Raw genomic sequence first — 20,561 nt, 5'->3', positions numbered from 1 at the left:
TAGAATTTTAAAAATTGGCCCCAATCCACTCTCTTCCTATAAAAGGTGTATATACAACTGAACACCAAAAGACCCCCAAACAATCCAATTAAAAAATGGGCAGAGGATGTGAATAGACATTTTTCCAAAGATGACATCCAGATGGCCAACAGACATATGAAAACATGCTCAACATCACCAATCATCGGAGAAATGCAAAACCACAATGACATATCATCTCACCTCCCAGAATGGCTAGCATAAAAAAGATGAGAAATAACAAATGTTGAAGAGGATGTGGAGAAAAGGGAATGTTGGTGGGAATGTAAATTGGTGCAACCACCATGGAAAACAGTATGGAAGTTCCTCCAAAAATTAAAAATAGAAATACCATATGGTCCAGTAATTTCACTACTGGGTATTTACCCAAAGAAAACAAAAACACTAATTCCAAAAGATATACACACCTCTATGTTTACTGCAGCATTATTTCCAATAGCCAAGATATGGAAGCAACCTAAGTGTCCACTGGTAGATGAATGGATAAAGATGTGGTATATATATACAATGGAGTTGTATTACTTGGCCATAATGAATGAACTCTTACCATTTTGACAACATGGATGGATCTAGATGGTATGATGGTAAGTGAAATAAGTCAGAGAAAGACAAATATCATATGGTTTCACTTATATGTGGAATCTAAAACACAAAACAAACGAACAAACAAAAATCCCAAACAGACTCTTAAGTACAGAAAGGAAACTGGTGGTTGCCAGATGGGAGCCGGGGGGACGGGTGAAGTGGGTGAAAGGGATTAAGAGGTACAAACTTCCAGTTACAAAATAAATAAGTTACAGAGATGAAAAGTATAAAGAATAAAGAATATTCTAATAAAGAAAAGCATAAAGAATATAGTCAATAATACTGTCACAGTGTTCTATGGTGACAGATGGTGACTACATTTACCATGGTGAGCACTGAGTAATGCATAGAATTGTCAAATCAATAAGTTATACGCCCCAAACTAATATTTTAAAAGTCATATATTCTCTCCTCTTTTGAAAAGCCTTCTCTTGCTGTTCTTTATTTTAATCTATACATGTCTTAATTCTTTCCAGAAACGTTGATTTCTCAATTAGCATGGATTCAAAGTCAAATGCTCATAGTAGCCAGGAAGTCATACACCCGGGGGAAAGGTAGTGAGCAAATTAAAAGCAATGTGGCAAACGACAATAAGTGTTGGGAGCAATAGGGAGAAGAGATGACTGTAGTGAATGGAGATTCTCTAAATTGCCTTTAGCTCTGGGTCATTCCATGCAGGAATGTGGGCCAAGGTGAATGTCCTCATTTTAATGTTAAATTTTTACAAACACTGCGCAAGTTGAACAAAACACCTTTGTGTTTTCCATAGAAAGATTATTTCTTGCCCTCAAGGATGTTAAAATCATTGAATAAAGTGTGATAATAGAGGTAGACAGGATTCTGTGGAAAAAGGATTATCTATTCCGAATGGGCTTGGATGGATAGAGATACCCTAGGTAGAGGGCAGAACAGAAGACATGCAGGTGTGTGAACCAGAGCAGGGAAGAAGCAGCTGAGATTCTTTATGCCTGGGGTACAGGTGAGGGGGCGAGAGTTGGAAGCTGTGGGTGAAATTTATGGAATTTGAGCTGAGCTGAAAGATTTAAAATATTTCCATTCTAAGTTATTTATTTTTTATTCAAGGTCAAAACAGTGATTCTTTAGTTTTGGAATTGCATGGACCAGTAAGTCAGTTGGGACATGTATTTTAAAAAAATTGATATTGAAGATAAACTGTCGATTTATCATAATTATGGTGTAACATATCTCTTTATAGTTTTATCAAGTTTTAATTGACATAAACTTCACATTTGATTAAAATTATAAACATTATTAACATCTGTGTAAAACTGTCACCTCGATAAAGATAATATAACTCTTTCACAAAAGTGTCCTCATGTTCCTTTGTAATTACTCTTTCCCACTCCTCACTGCCCCACCCTTGTTCATAGGCAACCATTAATCCGTCTCCTGTTACTGTAGATTAGTTTACATTTAATAGAGTTTTATATAAATGGAACCATATAATATGTACCCTTTATTGTCTGGCTCCTCTCACCTAGCATTATTTTGAGATTTGTCCATGATGTTGTAAGCATCAAATAGTTCCCAAATCAAGAATATACGAAAGTTTCAGCCTTTTTGAACAGCTTTTCATGTGCTTATTTGCCATCCACATATCTTCTTCGGTGGGATACAACCATTTGGGGTCATAGGCCATTTCAAGCCAAAACCACTTTGTAAGAAAAGATTCTTTGGCCACAGACTGATTCTGAGTCTAAGGACTGTAAGCTTAAGATACAGTTAATGGACGAAACTTCACAATGGAGCACTGTGAATTTTTGGCACTGATGTATATTTAAATTATGTGTTGTGATTGATTTCACATCTGCTGTTCTAAAGAATTTGTGTTATTTTTACATGGATTTTTCCAGACCTTCATTGTCTGGCCTCCTTTTATGTTGTTGGGTAGCCCTTCCCTAAAACCTGGTCCTACCCTCGGAGGCTTGGCACTGCCAGGAGGAGGCAGGACGGTGGCCTGGTGGGTCTGCCTCCTGCCATCACCACGATGGCAGGAGGCAACAGGACACATGGCCAGCTCATGCTGCCGCTGCCCCTGCCGGGAACCTCTATTAGAGTTCTGTCTTTCTCCTGGCCAGGTAAAAATAACCAGACCCTTTGAGAACCCATAGTTGTTGGGGAAATCTGCTTCCCTATTCTACTACTACTACCCTTTCCTCTCAATGCACGAAACGGGTTTAGGATCCATTTCTTCCTCTCTACCTAGGGATTCTTCCCCTTCCTATAATTGGGTCTTGGGAGGCCAGGAGTCAAATGAAAGCTTGCCTATGGTTTTATACATACTCGGTAAATTGTATCTCTGTGTGGTCCTTTGACCCACTAGCTAGAGAAAATGAACATGTTGTACTTTAAATTTAGTCTTTCATCAAATCACTGCAGGTCAGTCAACTAACAGATTTAGGTTTTAAAATTCTTCTATGAGGGCTTTACACTAGGTAGGGCCTCACTCCTCTGAGCTCTAAACTCTCCACATTTGTAAACATCAATTTATGGAGGCATAAAATTTGTCACTGTTCACAAGGCTTAGCTGTTAGTTCTTTCTTTCCCCCTCTCCCTTCTTATGTAATGGAAACATATGGCACGGAAATTAAACAATATTAGGAGTGTTGATTGAATTTTTTTAATTTGTCAGGACATGATCTGTGATGTATATTCTTAGATGTTTAATTTTCTCAGGAAATTTCAGTTGGCACTGCCATATTACTATTGTTACACACACATTATTATATTACTTATATTTTGAATTACTCATGTTTACTATTTCCTGTCTTCTCATATAAAGAAAATTTGCTGTGAAGAGGGACAAAGGATTTAGAAGTCAACTGGGTGGCAACATCCATTAGCTCCAAGAATTGGTGAACACATTTTTCTTCTAAAATGGAAAGTAATTACTGGAAGAGAGCTATCATGTTGGCAGAGATCAATAGTACCATAAATATTCTAATATTTTTTAAAGCTCTATTATTTTTATCAAAGTTGTACATATTTTAATCAAATAGTTTTGTAAGACTTAACAAAAAACTCTTCACATACCACCACCATTTTCAACACCACAAAGGCAATAATTTTCCATTTTTTATCTAATTATTTTGCTATTTATCTTGCTATCTCGACATAATAATATGCTTCTGGATTGTGCACTTCTTGGTTTTTCAATTTTAGTCCTCTATTGAGTGTTGAAAATGGAAAACGAGGTATAAGCTCTTTTTCAGTTTTTCACAATACCACACACACTTCCTAAAACTTTAGTTTATAATTCTACTATAGGATGACCGTATAAATGCTCTTAAAAGCTGAATTTTAAAAATATACAGTGATGAGTTTTCCTTTTCTATACATTTTATTTTCACTGGAATAATTGTGCATATTTATTTGCTAACTCTTCTATGTATTTATTATTTAGCCTTCAACTTTCCTTTAGTTATATACATCTCTCAGCATGTCCAAATGTTTTAGATAGTCTAGGAATTTTGTCTTCTTGAGCTTGTCTCTCTCAGAGCTTTCAGACTGGCTTCAGTCTGGTTTTTGTTTTTTTGCTTTTTATTTAAATTCAATTAGCCAACACATAGTTCATCATTAGTTTCAAATGCAGTGTTCAACAATTTTTCAGTTGTGTATAACACTCAGTGCTCATCACATCCCATCAGTCTGGACTGGTTTTATCTTAGTCCTCCCGCTCAGGGTCATGGTGGGCTCTCCTCTCACTATCCTCTTGGTGACTACCCTCCCCTCCCCTCCTGTCGTCAATCTCCTGTTTCCTGGATTCCATGTCCTCCTTTTCTCTCTACTCCCTTGGTATGATGTGGCACATCCTCTTTCAGCTTCTTTTAGAAAGCAGGGGAGATAACTTTTTCACCTTGCTATTTATTCCATCTGAACACTTAATTGATAGTTCTGGGTTTAAAATTTCAGTTTGGAGATGAACTTTTTTCAAAATTTTGAAAGCATGAATTATCTCCAGTCTTCCAGTGTTGCTGTTAAGAAGTCTCTTCTTCACTGCATCAAGGACTAATTATGTACTATACAGTGGCTAACTGGACATAAAAAAAGTCTCTTCTCATTTTTTAAAATCGTTTTTCTTCCTTTTTATAAAAATCTTTTTCTTTTCTCTTTGAAAGCTTGTTTTTTCTGCAGTTTTGCCCCACTTTTACATATTGTGCAGAGCACTTGGTGTGTCCTTCTATCTGCAAACTCTTTTCTCTTCCCAGAAATTTTCTTCAATGATTTTTACAATTATTTCCCTCCCCCCCCAATAGAAGTCCAAATATCTGAATGTGCTCTAGTTATCTTATTTTCTTGCTATTTCATGTTTCTCTGGACTATTTTCTATAAGATTTTCTTAATATTCTTTTCTAAACTTTCTATTGAATTTTTAAATTTTCTGAAATGATCTATTACATATTATTCCAGGAATATTTTTCTCTGAATATTCATGTTTCATGGACATAGTATCTTCCCTTCTGTCTTTTATGATATTGATGTTAGTTTTCTTTTTTTTAAATCCTTTCTTCCCTCTGTCTTATCTCTATGCCACACTTATTTGTTTCTATTTGTTCATTTTGGCTTCTTTTTGCGACTGGAATATTTCATTTTGCATAATGTCTTCAAGGTTCATCCATATTGTAGCATGTGTCAGGATTCCTTTGCTTTTTATTATTTTTTTTAAAGATTTTATTTATTTATTTGACAGAGAGAGAGACAGTGAGAGAGGGAACACAAGCAGGGGGAGTGGGAGAGGGAGAAGCAGGCTTCCTGCCAAGCAGGGAGCCCGATGCGGGGCTTGATCCCGGGACTCTGGGATCATGACCTGAGCCGAAGGCATAAGCTTAACAACTGAGCCACCCAGGCACCCCTCCTGTGCTTTTTAAAGTGGAATAACATTTCATTGTATGCACATGCCACGCTTTGTTTATGCACTCATCTGTCCATGGAACCTGGGTTGTTTCCACCTTTTGGCTATTATGAATAATGCTGCTGTGAACATGAACATGGGTGTACAATATAATCCTTTTTAATTAATGTTGCTTTTGCTCAGGCCTTTCCTCAAAGATCTCCAAATTTCTTCCCTTTGGTATTTCATCAAAATTTTCTCTCTTCTTTGTTCTTTTCTCACAATTTCTCTATAGCCCTTTACTGAACTCACAGGCTCAAGGACTGTAAAGCCATGAAGACTCAATAGTCAGCAGGGTTTGGCTAAGCCTCAAAGGGACTTGTCTTCAGAGTAACCCAGGGCTCTGGAGATTTAGGGATCTGGTCCATATAGATAAATTAATATGGTTTCAACTATTTTATGGATGATATAGTTTTATATGGCCTATCTTAGAAACTTAACCTCAATTTATATTGAAATTTCTATAGGAATGTACTGAATAAACATTTGGGATATAATTTATATTGATCTGTATATTATGGCTACAACTTGCAACTAATTTGTAACTTAGTGGTTATTTGTAGAAACAAAATATTTTAGAAATAGTTTTAGCTATATACTAACAAAATAATATGGGCATGGAATTGAATGCTGCCTACAAGTCTACAATTCAAGTCTACAAACATTTTAAAATAAGTACAACATTTTAGGCACTGAATGTAATGAGAGTAGCTACCTATTAATACATGCTTTAAATATTCTGCCATGTTATACTCAATGAAACTATGAGGTGAGCATGATCACTCCAAACCCCTTGCCGGGAAGATCTAGACTTAGAGCAATGACATAACCTACCAAATCACACAGATGGCCTGTCTGAGAATCAACATGGTCCGATTCGCATGTTGGTGCTCTTACCACTTTGGTACAGAAACAGAACGCACAAAAAAGGCAGGAAAACTCTAGGTGAAAAAGGGAGGGAAGTCTTGGCATTATAGGATGGACCAGGGAACCCTCTCATAAAGTTTTTCATTTTAATCTTTGACTCCATTAACTAATATTAAAAAAATAACATCTTTCAAGAAGAATCTTAAAATTCTCTACATGTGATAGAGTCACCACAGTAGAAGTTAGTGTGGTGCATTTTCCAGGGACAATAGAACAACTTCCTTGTCTGTTTCATATATAATATATCATCCCTCAGTTATTAATCATGCTAATATGGCCTCTCTACACAAGCAGTAGCATAATACATGAATATGAAAGACCATTGGAAATCACAAGATATTTAATTCAGGTTTTATAAAGATCTTTAATCTTTAAAACATAAACCTATTTCTTTCATTATGATATTCTTAAATCCCATGTCCTAAAAACATAGTTTTAACTTCTGCCAAAAAAAAAACCTTTTATACTCAATGCTTTCAAATAGAACCTAATTTATGTGACTGCATGTCTAGATGAGATACCTCTCTAAAATTCAATAGAATTGTAACTGAGGGGGCGCCTGGGTGGCTCAGTCGTTAAGTGTCTGCCTTCGGTTCAGGTCATGGTCCCAGGGTCCTGGGATCGAGCCCCATGTCGGGCTCCCTGCTCTGCAGGAAGCCTGCTTTTCCCTCTCCCACTCCCCCTGCTTGTGTTCCCTCTCTTGCTGTGTCTCTGTCAAATAAATATATAAAATCATAAAAAAAAAAAAAAAGAATTGTAACTGAGAAAAGCTTAAATTGAGATTTCTATAGAGTTCACTTGAGATCAAGATGGTCTTAGAAAAGAATCTTTCTAATGGGCTTAATTTCAGGAACTCATTTGCCGATTCCCTTGTTACTGGTGCCACTCCCTGAAGAAAACAGTGTGAAAATGATCTGAATCCAAGGAAGAAGGGGGAATACTTTTGGAAAGCTAATGTGTTTTAAAAGCCTCATCATCTTCATCTCTGAGTACCCTGACGGGCAGCATTAAACATCTAGAAGATGAAAAGTGCTCTGTGAGAGCACAATTTTAACGTTATTCAGCTTCTCACAGTGAATTGAGGTTTCTTATTCAGAAAAGTGCTGAAGGAAACCTCAACCCTGTTGAGTAGTAATAGTGCAGAAAACTGGGACAGCAACAGTAATTGGAAGTGGATGCAGCAGTGAAATAGAAAACAGTTCTCACAGAGTTCAATGGCAATAACAAAGGAGGGAGAAGACATTTCTCAAGGTCGGCTGAGATCGAATCCTCAAAAGTTATTTGAGTGCTTCCAACTAAGAGCAGCAATTGTGTGGCTGTGAACCCCTGCTGGTACATTTTGTCATGTGAGGTAAATCAGGTCCTCTAAGGCACTAGAAGCAAGACTCTCTTCTTGCTATATTAAATCATATTCCAATGCTTTAGAAGAGAGAATGGTCACTTTCATAAAAACCATGCTATACCCGTATTCTTTAATAATGTAAGATAAGGACATCCCTTATCCCTATTTCTCATGAACAAGGTCTTTTGCAGTTGAGCAGGTCAGAGCAGTGCAGAGCGTCTCTGGATGGAATGCGGCAGTCAGAGGTGCAGACCGTGCCTCCTGCCCTGTCCTTTCTTATATCCACCCCAACCCTACAGCCCAGTTAAAGCAGTTTAACCTTTTTACAAAGAATTATACTTAAAGAAGGCTAAAAAAAAGGCATATTTAAAGATATATATCTTTATGTCAGATATGTCTATACAAGTTCAAGGCAGTCGTAAGTAACATAGAATCTTCACTTGGATTTCTGACTCTCTTTCTCTCTCCTTTTAAGAGAGGGAGAGAGGGATAGGGTGGGGCAGAGGGAGAGAGAGAGAGACAGAATCCCAAGCAGGCCCCACACCCAGCATGGAGCCTGATGTGGGCTCCATCTCACAACCCTGAGATCATGACCTGAGCCGAAATCAAGAGTCGGATACTTAACTGACTGAACCATCCAGGCACCCCCTGACTATCTCGTATTTATGTGTCATTATTTTGCCACTTTATGGAAATTTGTATGTCTTTCCATCTTGCTTTTTCCTAGAGAAAATGTTAAAAATACCCATTTAGAAGTTAAATCCAATAAAACAACACAAAAAGAACCAAACTCTCTTGGTTCAAACCTCTAAGACCCCCGCAGGTCTCTGCCACTCAGTTTCAGATTCCTACCAGCTTCCAGCTGCAGGTCAAGTTTGACACCCTGGAGCCTCAAGGAATAACCTGCCCATCACCAATTCGTACACATCCTGAGAACTCAATGACAGTTTGTGCAGTTTAATCCTCTCCCCCTACATAGTGGTATTCCACAAATACAATTATTGAAGAGTTATAATTTCAAAATACCCTAAAACATAGGGTGATAATAACATATGAACAATGAAGTGTGCCCTCATACCATAAAAGGGTACTTCTCTCCATGCAGTGAGTCGAAAAGACTCTATTGTGACATTCTTACTAAATTTTTCAAAATACATAATTAGAACACAAATCTTTTTTAATCTAAAAAAAAACTAAATAAAACTCCAAAGATTGAGTGAATTTAACACAGTAAATGAAAATTACATGAAGATTAGCAAAGAACACTAGAGTTTTGTTTAGTCTTTTGGTTTGCCAAGACTTTACAATTTGCCATAAATTGTAAAGACCAATAGGATAACATTGCATTTATTTTTCATATATATATTTTTATAATTATATATATATTATTAGATTCTTTTTTAAGTTTTTATTTAAATTCCAGTTAACATAGTGCAATAATTAGTTTCAGGTATAAAATTTAGTGATTCATCACTTCCATACAACAGCTGGTGCTCATCACAAGTGCCCTCCTTAATGCCCATCACCTATTTAACCCTTCCACCCCCCCTCCAATCCACCTTCCCTCCAGTAACCATCAGTTTGCTTTCTATAGTTAAGAGTCTGTTTCTTAGAGTCTTTCTTACCTAAAACGCTGATCACAAGAATTCTCTGTGGGAAAGAACTCATGATAATATATCTCTATTATTAAAACTTAAAAACTTTATTGACTTAACAGTCTATGAAATAATAAATTGTAAGTAAAATTCTAAAACCAAAAAAGTACTAGCCCACCTGAAATTCATTATGATATAGGCTTTGGTATGAAATAGTTATTTCTAAGTTTAAATGGATGTGTGGCATAATAAGAAATATATATTTTGGTTTTTGTCACTGGTCCCTAACATAGAGCTCCTAAAATTCTTATAAATTTCTGAGGGATAGGGATAATAAGAACATCTCTTATTCTATGGGAGAAGATATCTGCAAATGACATATCAGAAAAAGGGCTAGTATCCAAAATCTACAAAGAACTTATCAAACTTAACACCCAAAGAACAAATAATCCAATCAAGAAATGGGCAGAAGACATGGACAGATATTTCTGCAAAGAAGACATCCAAATGGCCAACAGACACATGAAAAAGTGCTCAATATCACTCGGCATCAAGGAAATAGAAATCAAAACCTCAGTGAGATACCACCTCACACCAGTCAGAATGGCTAAAATTAACAAGTCAGGAAATGACAGATGTTGGTGAGGATGCGGAGAAAGGAGAACCCTCCTACACTGTTGGTGGGAATGCAAGCTGGTACAGCCACTCTGGAAAACAGTATGGAAGTTCCTCAAAAAGTTGAAAATAGAGCTGCCCTACGACCCAGCAATTGCACTACTGGGTATTTACCCCAAAGATACAAATGTAGGGATCCGAAGGGGCATGTGCATCCCAATGTTTATAGCAACAATGTCCACAATAGCCAAACTATGGAAAGAGCCTAGATGTCCATTAACAGATGAATGGATAAAGAAGATGTGGTATATATATACAATAGAATATTGTGCAGCAATCCAAAAAATGAAATCTTGCCATTTGCAACAACGTGGATGGAACTAGAGGGTATTATGCTAAGCGAAATAAGTCAATCAGAGAAAGACAAGTATCATATGGTCTCACTGATATGAAGAATTTGAGAAACAAGCAGAGGATCATAGGGGAAGGGAAGGAAAAATGAAACAAGACGAAACCGGAGAGGGAGACAAACCATAAGAGACTCTTAATCTCAGGAAACAAACTGAGGGTTGCTGGAGTGGAGGGGGGTGGGAGGGATGGGGTGGCTGGGTGATAGACATTAGGGAGGGTATGTGCTATGGTGAGCGCTGTGAATTGTGTAAGACTGATGAATCACAGACCTGTACCTCTGAAACAAATAATACATTACATGTTAATAAAAAAAAAAGAACATCTTTTATTCTTTTTTTTTTTTTTAAAGATTTTATTTATTTATTTGAGACAGAGAGAATGAGAGAGAGAGAGAGAGCACATGAGATGGGGGAGGATCAGAGGGAGAAGCAGGCTCCCTGCCGAGCAGGGAGCCCGATGCGGGACTCGATCCAGGGACTCCAGGATCATGACCTGAGCCGAAGGCAGTCGCTTAACCAACTGAGCCACCCAGGCGCCCAGAACATCTTTTATTCTAATATTCGGTCTTTGTCCTGATTCCTGACCTAGAGCTCCTAAATCCTCTGGAATTTCCCGGGTGATCAAAGTATCTTTTGTTTTAATGGGGTGACTTTTGTATGCTCCTACATAGCTAGTCACCAGACAGACCAAGACTTTTTCACTAGGGCAAAAGTAGACAAACTGAACAGAAGGACTAAATAGACATGCCAGAAACAAACCTACATATATCTAGATACCTGCATTATGACAAAATGACCTAGAAGTACAATAGGCAAAAACAGCTTTTTAATAATGGTGCTGGATCAATGAGATGTTCATATGAGAGACAAGTGTACTTTGACTCACACCACACCACATATAAAAATCTCACACCACATATATCAATTCTATATAAATTGTAGATCTTTATGTGACAGATAAAATATCAAAGCTTTTGGAAAGAAATTTAAGATGTCATTTCATGACTTGGAGTAGGCAGATTTTTAAAATAATACACAAAAACGAATAAAGATAAAAGGAAAAGTTGGCAAAGTTGACTATGTTAAAATTAAGACTTCTGTATATCAAAAGACACTACTGAAAGAGTCTAAGGACAATTCACAGAGTGGGAGAAGATACTCTCTTATATACACCTTAAAAAAAGGACTTTTATCTAGGACATATTAAGAACTCTTACCAATCAGTAAGAAAAACATATATGTCCCAAAGATATTGAAAAAATACTTCAACATATACATCACAAAAGTAGATATTCAAATAGCTAGTAAACTTATAATAAAATGTTCAATTTCATTGTTATCAAGGAACTGCACATCTAAACCACATGATACCACAATACTCCTGCCAGAGATAAAAAATGAAAAAGATGGAAAATATTGGGTGTTGGCAAAGATGTGGATAAATTGGAACACTTACACAACACAGGTGTGAATATAAATTGGTATAACTGCTTTGCAAAACAGGGGCATCTACTACAACCGAACAGACACATACCCTATGACCCAATAATTCTACATATATACTCAACAAAAAAACCAAGAACATATATTCACCAAAGGATATGAAAGAAAATTTTCACAGTGACACTATTTTTAATAGCAAAATCCTGAAAATCTTAAATGTGAAATTGAATGGATTAGTGAATAGTGATATATTCACACATTGGAATATATGCAGCAATGAGAATGATTTACAGCTGCATGAAACAAATCCAAAATATCTCAACCTAATATTGAATGAAAAACCAAGCCATGAAGGAGTGTTTAATTTACATAAATTACATAATTAGGCAAAGATAATGATGTGATAAGCCAGTATGGTGGTTAAAGTAGATTACTAAAAGGGGCACAAGTGGGGTCTTCTGAGGTTCTGGTAATATTTTGTTCCTTTACCTGGGTGCCAGTTACACAGGTTCAATGTGTGAAATATTCCCTAAACATTATGTATGTACACACACACACACACACACACACACACACACATTTAAACTCTATGTTTAAAATGCCTCTCTTTCCTATGGATCTCTATACTAGAGTTTTCTAGTTTTATTGTTTTTTTATACATTCTATTTTTGGAATGATGCATATGAGCAAATATATTTGACACAATTGCTTTTTAAAAATCAACATTTGAATGTAAAATTGTAAGAAGGTTCATAAGAATTCAAGTGGCAGAAAATGGAAATTTAGTTTTCTGTAGCAAATTATAGCTTTGCAGATTCAAGTGACACAGTAATACGCTGGCCATGTTTATCACTGTGGTTTGGATATTTACACAAAGGAATTATAATGCTTCTTGAGCACAGGATGTTTAAACCAATGATACTCTTTCATGATGGTAAAAGGAATTTATATTATCATGACCTAATTTTACTCAACATATCTTGATGTTAGGAGCCTGAGTCATCATTGAAAAAGCTGGCCTAAGCCCTTGAAATACAATGGTGCTTTCCTAGGTAATTTTTCAATTAATAAACTTTTATGGTGACAAAGCAGAGGAGTACATTGGCAAAGCTATCAATATTGATTTTTCCCTCACTGTAACTGGCTTCAGCAATAGAACACAGTACAGCAATAGAACATAGAGAAAACTCCTGCTAGTTTATTTTGTTTTTTAAAGATTATATTTATTTGAGTGAAAGAGAGAGAACACAAGTGGGAAGGGGGCACAGAGGGAGAGAGAAGCAGACTCCCCACTAAGCAGGGGGCCCGATGTGGGGCTCCATCCTAGGACCCCGGGATCATGACCTGAGCCAAAGGCAGACACTTAACCGACTGAGCCACCCAGGTGCCCCTAGTTTATTTTGTTTTTGAAAATATGGGTAATGGGATGCCTGGGTGGCTCAGTTGGTTAAGCATCTGCCTTCGGCTCAGGTCATGATCCCAGGGTCCTGGGATTGAGACCTACGTCGGACCCCCTGCTCAGCGGGGAGCCTGCTTCTCCCTCTGTCGGCCTCTCTGCTTACTTGTGCTGTCAAATAAATAAATAAAATCTTAAAAAAAAGAAAAAAAAGAAAATATGGGTAATAAGTCCTCCTTCCCACAATAAAAAATAAAGCCAAAATTTTGGGGGCTAATCTCTGCTTGATATTGATTGGTTTCTTCTTCTTCGAGCACCCAAGAGACATCTCCCAAATTTGTGCCATATTTAATAAAGGGAAAAGAGTAATGATAAGGACTTTCTGTTGTTGCTGTTTTGTTCTTAGAATGAGTTGCTAGTAATTTTTCTATGTCACCATTAGCATTTCAATGAGAAATTGGGAGAGGCCTTGTATAATTATATGCATTTGAAGGACTGTTTTTAAATGCAAGTAAAAGAAAGCCTTTATTGTTTTAGTAACAAAAAGCACAGGGAAAAGGGGTTCCAGGATTGGTTCCGTAGCTCCATGATTGTGTCGCAGATGTAGAATCTGTTCATTCTTCTATGTCATCCTTATATGTCATCTTCTACTCAAGCAGTTTGCCTCATGCTACAAAGTGGTTGCTGCAGACCATGGCATTAAATCCTTACATGACAATGTCCAAAGCTGAAGGAAGGAGGTAAGTAGGAAGAAAAAGGCTTTTCATCATATGATTCTCTCCTATAATCAAGGAGAAAAATTATTCTCAAAAGCCCACTGTTCCCCAGCCAACCTCCTCATGTCTCAAGTTCTAGATGTTCATACCTAGAGGGACTACCATGATCAGTTTAAACATATTATGGCTTAGTCCCTGAGATTCATTGAGCAAAACTCAGTATTTTCAAAGAAAAAAAGTAGAATGGACATCAGCTAGGCAAGGAACAACATCTGTCCTGGGCTGTTTGCCATGCACCATTGTGAACAAAAGTCTTCACCGAATTCGCTTATGAGATGCCAAATGTAGGTCTTATATGCCAAATATAGGTCATTAGAAATCAATATGAAAAGCAAGATATAAAACAACGTATTTCTTAATATTTTTACTGCACAAACCTAATATCTATATGTATTTTAACGGTAGGCTCATAAGTAAGATCACATTGGAATGCAAACTTGCTCTAGCTAAATGAGTAAATTGGAATGATGATATTTGAACAGATATTTTCAATCCTACAATAACACCACCAAGAACCAGTAGAAAGAAATGCTAGTAGATGAATGCAAGTTCATCACCACCATGCAAAAATAATTATAAGCATAGGAACCTCTGATATTTCACCTTTGTACCCCAGAACAACAAGTTATTTCCATGAAATCAAAATAAAAGAACACTGGGAAATGTATCCAAGAACCTCAAAAGATAGCCCAAAGTCCACTGAAGGAAAAATCAACAAATGAAGATGTAGTTTATATAGTGGTTACTATTCTGGAACAAACACATCTGAGTTTATCTTCTCCCCAAATATTTATTTCACTTGCTAAGATAGTTTTCGTAATGTTTTAAATTTTTCATATGCCTAAACACCCTTGTGAATAGGCAACAGCACTGTAAGACAGTGATATGTCAACTTTACAGAAAATCAGACAACATTTGGCAATATAAACACATGACCATAACAGAAGATTAACATCTGTGCAGAAGGAAAATTAGCTGTTCAAACAGGGCATCAAAGTCTGTGGTGTGCAGTGACCCTTTGTACCTCTGGTTGGCCGTGTTGGCCAGCACCTTGTGGGAACATGTTCCACAAGAGGAGATTTTCACTGTTTGAACAGATGGATGGAATTGGATTAGTTTATTTCCCTGAAATGGACTGGAATCCTTATTAAAGGATGCTCACTCAAGAGAAAAAATATTACTCTGGAAGTGCAGGGTGCAGGAGAAAAAGTGGAAGGAAGACAACAGGAGGATAAGACAAGAGAGAGGATGATCCCCTTCTTGTGGAGATTCTTGGATGGTTTTAGGGGGCCCCTTCTTAGTCCAAGCTATTACTTTGTACCACATTCTTTCCTCTAACTCAGTGGCATCACTTAAAGGGGCAATGCATCACACCCACATGGTGGGGTGCAGGTGGCATTCCCCAGGACATCAGTCTTGGCTCTCCTCTCTCTTTATTCTAGATATGGTCCCAAAAGTTTTTGGTTTCATTTGCATAGTCCTTCTTCTTTCCCCACCTGTTCTTGTTCTTCCCAATTGCCCTGGGAGGTGATTCTTGTGGGCTCCTTTAAGGCTTGCTCATGGGTGTGGACAAAAGACACCAGCAGAACATTGAAGGACCTCAGGAGAGAGAAGTCAAGTAGTTCTTTCCTGCTTCCTCCCTCTTTCAATGCTGTCTATCTGGTGGTGGCCTTGTTCCTGCCAGCAGGTCCTCCTCTAGTACTCTGGGTCCCGGTGGGCTCTGGAAGCTCTAGTTCTTCTTTTCCTTCTGCCTTAGCAGGCTATCATGCTTCCCAGTGCATTCTTGCTAACTAGTGGAAGCCTCACCAGCCATTGTTGGTTTCTTTATCCTAACCTGCCTCTATAAGAAGGTCTTTTATTTCTCTACATTTGAATCATCTGGCGTAATTCTGCTTCCTTCTGGGCCTTGACCACACAGCTGCTGTCTCTTAAAATTGGGAAATTGCCTCTTGATAATACCAGGCTCATATTCTTACATCAAAACAATTAGAGCAGAAAAAACAATTGGACCTTTTAAATCAGTGCTTCCCAGACTTTAGTATGCCTGAGTATCCATTGGGAATCTTGTTAAAATGAGTATCAGGGTATAGTAGCTCTGGGGTTGGGTCTAGGATTCTGCATTTCTAACAAGCTTTCAGGTAATGTTAATGTTGACAGTCTATGAACCACATTTTTGAGTAGCAGGACTTTAGACAGGATGTAGTTACCCACACTTGCCACTCTCATTTATGTTACTTTCACAATACTTTTATTTTCTCCACCAATCCTCACTCATTTTTGATACTAGTCTGGCTTGTAATCTTTGTTCTCTATCTATTCATTTTGTTTGATTTCCTTTACTCTGATGATCTCAACTGTCCCTCAAGTTCAGACCTCTCTCTTGATCTTTAGATGAATGATACCACTCACCACCCAGAAATGAAGTAATAAGAAAAAATAAAATCCCCTTTTCTCTACGCACATTCAACTGCTTAGAATTTTTGCTGTTTCTGTCTCCTATAAATCTTGTCCATCCACTCGGCTCTCTATTTAAATTTCTACTGCCCCCCAACCAAACTCTTATCATCACCTGCCTGTTAGGACTTCCTAACTGGTCCCCCTGTCTTTAAGTTTTGTGCCTTCAAACTATTCTTCAGACAAGCACCAGACTGATATTTTCTAAGAAGCAAATTGAATGTTGTCCTACTTTTTTTTTTTTTTTTTTTTTTTGGTATTTCATACAATCTACAGGATAAGAAAGCCCTTAGCAATCTCGTTTCTACCTTCTGATGCAGCCCCTCACCTATCAATTTTATGTTCTGAGAACATTGAAAAACTTACATCAGACTTCCAGTCCCTCAAGCCTTTGTCCATGCTGTTTCTTCTCCCTGAAATGCCTTTGCCACCATCTCTTGACTCCTGCAAACACACGTATGTGCTTTCCCTCCCAGGAGAAGGTCTTTAGACCAGAAACCATGTCTTGTGATTTTTCTTTTTTCTTTTCCTTTCTTTCTTTTTTATCTCCAGCATCTAGTCCAGAGGGTCTTCAGTAAATGTTAATAAAATAAATGTATCATTTAAAATGGGAGATTAATGTTTGACCATGTATTATAATATTCTATTTCAATTTATACATTAAGATTTATTTTAAATGTCATTAGATATAAAACAAAACTGTGATATTTCTCTTGATGTTTTCAATAGTAAGGAAGCAATTTTTAAAGAACGAGGCTAATAATTTTCACCCTGGCTCTCCATTTGGCCTTTATTAGATATTAAGTAGTTATCTTCCTTTGATCTGTGCTTGGAATCTCTCAATGAGGGTGACAAATGATTTGTCCAATGCAGACCCTAATTTGGATTAACTTTGTATCTACTGAGCAAGTAAGCAATTGTATTTTGTTTCTTTTTCTTTAACCACAACACAGGAAATTTATATCTGGAAGGATTTCCTCTTGGGCAGGCAATCTGCCTGGAAGCATTTATTGAGCACAGTGAGGATGAATCAGACTATCATGTCTCATTGTTTACAGATAAAAATAACTTCCATGAGTAGAGCAATAGAGGGAGTATTTGAGACTTGGTGATGCATAGAGATCATTAAATGTTAGAACTGACAACCAAAGATGCTACAGAATCTCTATCTGTGGCAGTCCTTAAAAGCCCTATACATTGACTTGGGAAAGTCACTCCACCATTCCATGACTTTATTGCCTGATTTGTAAAATGGACAAAATAAAGGACCTACTTCATAAGTTGTCATGAGAATTCACTGAAGTAATAAATGTGAAGCACTTAAATGAGATAATAAGTATAAAACCTGGCTCACTGTGTTCATTAATAAATGTTACTATCAATTTGGTAAACAGTGTCCAGTAATTATTGTAAGTATCTTGGTGACTCTGGAATAAAGAAGCATAAAGCATTATTTCCCTTTTATTACAATGACTCAATTAAAGAATCACTCTATAGTCATTTCCCCAAAGGCTCATCTTATTCCCAAGAACCACAAAGAAGCACCTTTGACTTTAGAAAAGTCCAAGATTTAATGTTTCTCCACCTGAATGGCTCATAAATGTTTTGTCTTGCATTGTGCTCCTAATGCGTTCTCCTATTACTGATCATCAGCATAATAAATAAGCATTTTGTAATGGTGCTCATAAACCCCAGATGATTATGCTGCACTTTACAGTTTAATCAACATTTTCTCATACACTGCCTAATTTGCTTGTAACAACCCTAGGGAGGCTGGTTTTACTATTTCCATTTTGTTCATGAGAGATGAGAAATTCAGAGGAATTACATGACCAACCTAAGGTCACAAAATTGCCAGATGGCCAGTTGGGACTCAAACCTTGGTTTTCTTACTTCAAATTCCATGTCATTGCACGAACTTTTTTGGTCTCTTGGCCTGGAAAAGATTGGTTTAGCAGAGCATTTGTGGAATCTTGTGTGAGTAGATGGTACTTTGGGCATGGGTTTGCTGATTTCCTACTGGGATGACAACCAACATTTGTAGTGTCCTCTATATTAGTCCATAGCTGTTTTACTTTCCATTATGGAATTACTGCATTTACTTCATCCCTGGTGAGTCCACAGAAAAACAAAACCAAAAATAACCAAATGTAAAAGGCAGGTTATTTATTTTGTTTTTTTTGTAAGAACTCATCATATTGTAAGTTTAAAATAAATGAAGGTCATTCACCACTTAATTAAGTTTTTGAGCTTCGCATAGAATATATAGAGAAAAGCGTGCTCCATCTCAGTTTTTAAGAGTATGTGATTGTATAACCAAATACATTTTATAAGTCAATTCCACACTTTTATTTCTTTGAGACTTTGTTATTTCAGATAATGCAGTATTGCATTCTCAGTTTTGAGAGATTTTCCATTCTACCAATTCCAGTTTTGCTAATTTCTATAAGCTATTTTTTTTATCCTTCAGAGATTTGGTATTGCATTGAAATGTCTGTTGTTAAAATGTTTATCTTTGATAATAAATAATAACTAAAGCATATTATTGGCTATAAGGATTTGAAAAAAATAATTTTTGATTCTGCATACCTTGAAATTTTGTCATAAGTTCCAGAAGTCATCATTCTTGCTAATAGCATGATCTTCTATCATTTTTATATTGAACTTAAAAAAATATATTGTAAGTTACAACACTCAGCATGACATTTTAGTAATAATAATCACATGCATTATCATCATCAAATTTCCCAACAAATTTAAGCAGAGATGAAAGTCTTCCATATGGAGACATGCCAGGGTTGGAACTACAGTAATTCTGTATAGAAATAATCTTTTTTATGTTCAAAGCATAATCATTCATTTTAAAATTTGTCCAATATCATTGTGATAAACATCAAAACCCCTTCCTATCTATAATTGAATCACTTAAACACTAAACTAAGCTGTACTATTATTTATCATAACAAATGTGATGTTATTTCCAAAGTTACTAAATGCTTAGTATTAACCAATAAATTTAAATGTTCATACTGCTGTTAGCAAGGTCACCAGTGAGATTCTAGTTTCTGCATTGAAAAATTACCCTTTGATTCTCATTTTACCATTTGCAGATTTTGCAAAATTAAATTTTTCTAACATTTTGAAATCTCTCATCTCATGGCCTTCTGGATGGCAGGATTTTTTCTCTCTCTCCTCTCTGAACACGTCTCACTTTTTCCTTTCTCTGTCTCCATCTCAAGGAAACCAGAAACCCTGAAGCCATTCTACACTCTACTTTCACTCATCTCACCCTCAAATTGTCCTCCAATGTTTGTAGTGTCTATGTCCCAGATGTCTAATAAATCCTGCCCCCTCTTTATTTCCATTGCCATGACTCAGGACTTCTTCCTTCTCAACTTTATGGCCACTATGCCATCTTTACTGATTTTACTTTCTCTACTCTTATCCTGCTTGCTTTATCCCTACAATATTGTTAGAGAGACACACAAAAAAATGGAGTTTTACACCCTACAAAGTGGACAACCATTCTACAAAAACCATCCAAGGCCCCTCATGCTCTCTTTTCCTCCTATTCCTTCACAGGAACCCATGTTCTTGAAATATGATCTTGCTCACTTGCCTCTTCCTTCACCACTCCAATTTTCTCCTGGTTAGCTGCTACTCATCAAATCAGATGGGCTTTGCTTCCTTCAGAGAGCCATCTTTGACCAACCTTCCACCAAGCTGCAGTCCCAGAGCACCTGCAGAAGGGACTATCAAGAAACAAACTCCCTCTTTCTCCTCAGCACCACCTTTCCCAGCCTCCTTTGCAGTTATTACGGTCATATAACCACAAAGGACCTAGCCCAAAACAATACCCCTGGAGCTGCTCCATGCTTTTTTTGTCTTTCATGGCTGGATACAAATAAACAAGGCAACATGGGAAGCCCTGAGATGAAGATGGCAGAGTCACTATATGAGATACATGAGTCACTCTCCTTGGTTTCTGAACTATCACTTGAAGAAAAGTTTCTTGCTGATTAGGAATACCTATCTTGGACTTTGATTAAAGTACCAACTTTTATTAC

Source organism: Phoca vitulina, unplaced genomic scaffold (genome assembly GCF_004348235.1).
Source record: "Phoca vitulina isolate PV1807 unplaced genomic scaffold, GSC_HSeal_1.0 scaffold25, whole genome shotgun sequence".
In the NCBI taxonomy this organism is placed as follows: Eukaryota; Metazoa; Chordata; class Mammalia; order Carnivora; family Phocidae; genus Phoca; species Phoca vitulina.
Note: the sequence above shows the minus strand (reverse complement) of the source record.